Genomic DNA, 3,477 nt, shown 5'->3' with positions numbered 1-3,477 from the left:
CTTTATAGTCACCTGTTGTTCTCAGCATCTGTTTTCTCTGTTTGTCTAGTAGTGTGTTACAGTGCTACACTATGTATCTTTATTTTTCGTTTCATGTTTGATCATCCATTCGTGGAGTTCATATTGGATCTGCCAGCATCATCATTCCTGGTTGTATATATCCTTTACCAATGTATTACGGTATTACTCTTTTTAAGCCGGGCGCCATAGATCTGATCATAATGTGCAATACTTACTCCTTCAGTGTGCAGCAAACACACAGTAATTGAAAACTGTATTTTCTCCAAACAGATGTAAATGCAATTACATGGAATTATACCGCAGAATCCACACGTATACGCTTTACATGGGACCATAAAAGCGCAAGCTGCAGGCGGATGCTGAATACGTCATTCCAATGCATCGGTAACTACTTTATACTGTACAAGCTGCTCATCAAATATGAGCGCTCAGATACCTGTAGATTTTGTGCCTGGAGATGAGTATTTTTATTCCCTTCACTTATAATATGGTCTAGGAGCTCTGGCAACTGAGCCACTGATGTTAGAAAGATTCTGATGAGTGAGACTCCCTTCCAATCAGTGGGACTCCCTTCCAATGAGTGAGACTCCCTTCCAATCAGTGGGACTCCCTTCCAATGAGTGAGACTGCCTTCCAATGAGTGAGACTCCCTTCCAATCAGTGGGACTCCCTTCCAATGAGTGAGACTCCCTTCCAATGAGTGGGACTCCCTTCCAATGTGTGGGACTCCCTTCCAATGAGTGAGACTCCCTTCCAATGAGTGAGACTGCCTTCCAATGAGCGGGACTCCCTTTCAATCAGTGGGACTCCCTTCCAATGAGCGAGACTCCCTTCCAATGAGTGAGACTGCCTTCCAATGAGTGAGACTGCCTTCCAATGAGTGAGACTGCCTTCCAATGAGTGAGACTGCCTTCCAATAAGTGAGACTGCCTTCCAATGAGTGAGACTGCCTTCCAATGAGTGAGACTGCCTTCCAATGAGTGAGACTCCCTTCCAAACAGTGGGACTCCCTTCCAATGAGTGAGACTCCCTTCCAATGAGCGAGACTCCCTTCCAATGAGTGAGACTGCCTTCCAATGAGCAAGACTCCCTTCCAATGAGTGGGACTTCCTTCCAATGAGTGGGACTCCCTTTCAATGAGTGAGACTCCATTCCAATGAGTGAGACTCCCTTCCAATGAGTGAGACTGTTTTCCAATGAGTGAGACTGTTTTCCAATGAGTGAGACTGTTTACAAAGAGTGAGAATGCCTTCGAATGAGTGAGACTACCTTCCAATGAGTGAGTGCCTTCCAATGAGTGAGACTCCCTTCCAATGAGTGAGACTCCCTTCCCATGTCTGAGCCTCCCTTCCCATGAGTGAGACTGCCTTCCAATGAGTGAGACTGCTTTCCAATGAGTGAGACTGCCTTCCAATGAGTGAGACTGCCTTCCAATGAGTGAGACTGCCTTCCAATGAGTGAGACTGCCTTCCAATGAGCAAGACTCCCTTCCAATGAGTGGGACTTCCTTCCAATGAGTGGGACTCCCTTTCAATGAGTGAGACTCCCTTCCAATGAGTGAGACTCCCTTCCAATGAGTGGGACTAGCTTCCAATGAGTGAGACTGTTTTCCAATGAGTGAGACTGTTTTCCAATGAGTGAGACTGTTTACAAAGAGTGAGAATGCCTTCGAATGAGTGAGACTACCTTCCAATGAGTGAGTGCCTTCCAATGAGTGAGACTCCCTTCCAATGAGTGAGACTCCCTTCCCATGTCTGAGCCTCCCTTCCCATGAGTGAGACTCCCTTCCAATGAGTGAGACTCCCTTCCAATGAGTGAGACTCCCTTCCAATGAGTGAGACTTCCTTCCAATGAGTGAGACTCCCTTCCAATGAGTGGGACTCGCTTCCAATGAGTGAGACTGTTTTCCAATGAGTAAGACTGTTTTCCAATGAGTGAGACTGCCTTCCAATGAGTGAGACTACCTTCCAATGAGTGAGACTGCCTTCCAATGAGTGAGACTGCCTTCCAATGAGTGAGACTAAATTCCCATGAGTGAGACTCCCTTCCAATGAGTGAGACTGCCTTCCAATGAGTGAGACTCCCTTCCAATGAGTGAGACTCCCTTCCAATGAGTGAGATTCCCTTCAAATGAGTAAGAGTGCCTTCCAATGAGCGAGACTCCCTTCCAATGAGTGGGACTCCCTTCCAATGAGTGGGACTCGCTTCCAATGAGTGAGACTGTTTTCCAATGAGTGAGACTCCCTTCCAATGAGTGAGACTCCCTTTTAATGAGTGAGATTCCCTTCAAATGAGTAAGAGTGCCTTCCAATGAGCAAGACTCCCTTCCAATGAGCAAGACTCCCTTCCAATGAGCAAGACTCCCTTCCAATGAGCGAGACTCCCTTCCAATGAGTGGGACTCGCTTCCAATGAGTGAGACTGCCTTCCAATGAGTGAGACTCCCTTCCAATGAGTGAGACTCCCTTCCAATGAGTGAGACTCCCTTCCAATGAGTGAGACAGCCTTCCAATGAGCGAGACAGCCTTCCAATGAGCGAGACTGCCTTCCAATGAGCGAGACAGCCTTCCAATGAGCGAGACAGCCTTCCAATGAGCGGGAGTCCCTTCCCATGAGCGAGACTGCCTTCCCATGAGTGAGACTGCCTTCCCATGAGTGAGACTGCCTTCCAATGAGCGAGACTGCCTTCCAATGAGCGAGACTGCCTTCCAATGAGTGAGACTGCCTTCCAATGAGTGAGACTGTCCTCCAATGAGTGTCTATGTTTTGTAATTAGTGGCTCACTCTTATAAGTAACACACCATGAGGATATTTGCTTTTTGTTTAAATAGAAATTATCTTATCTGTTTAAGGAATGAAATGGCTGATTATCAGGTGCTGTACAAAATGTGTCTTGTGATTTCAATGGAACAGGTTCACTTCCCATCAAATAAAAGATAAATACATTATATTATCAATGCCCTTTAAATGGTCAGCAGCAAACATACTGTACAAATGCAGAACCACAGATTGTACCTTTTTAAGCAGAACGAGAGCTGCGATCCCACAATGTCAGTAGCGCACATGAGGGGGTTTCTCTGTGTAAGTGTTTAAGAGTTCATGTACTTTTAAAAATTACAGATAAAAAAAAAAATATGATTTCGAAGGCCGGTTCGAATGAAATAACGGGATTGTCGCCGTACACCAACTATAGCTGCGCTGTGACTACGACGCACGCAGGCAGGATCATCAAAACGCAGCGGGCAACAATAACGACCAGAGCTGCCAGTGAGTATTATTTTAATTGTTGCTTAAATTAGTAGTACTTTCTATGGTATTCATTTGTAAATCTGTATTTACTGCATAGAGAGAGTGCTGATATGTTACAGCATAGCGAGAGTGCTGATATGTTACCGCATAGAGAGAGTGCTGATATGTTACAGCATAGCGAGAGTGCTGATATGTTACCGCATAGAGA

At 45.7% G+C, this 3,477-nt stretch overlaps 1 long non-coding RNA gene across 1 annotated transcript; it reads left to right on the top strand.

The window, feature by feature from the left end:
* Nucleotides 1-290: 290 nt before the first annotated feature.
* On the top strand, nt 291-3,207 carry LOC142483303 (uncharacterized). The gene is made up of 2 exons (XR_012797293.1): nt 291-405; nt 3,141-3,207. It is a non-coding gene; the product is annotated as an uncharacterized LOC142483303 (long non-coding RNA).
* The last annotated feature ends 270 nt before the right edge of the window (nt 3,208-3,477 follow it).

The sequence above is a fragment of the Ascaphus truei genome, unplaced genomic scaffold (assembly GCF_040206685.1).
Source record: "Ascaphus truei isolate aAscTru1 unplaced genomic scaffold, aAscTru1.hap1 HAP1_SCAFFOLD_3176, whole genome shotgun sequence".
NCBI lineage: Eukaryota > Metazoa > Chordata > Amphibia > Anura > Ascaphidae > Ascaphus > Ascaphus truei.
Note: the sequence above shows the minus strand (reverse complement) of the source record. Positions and strands in the feature narration are given on the sequence as shown.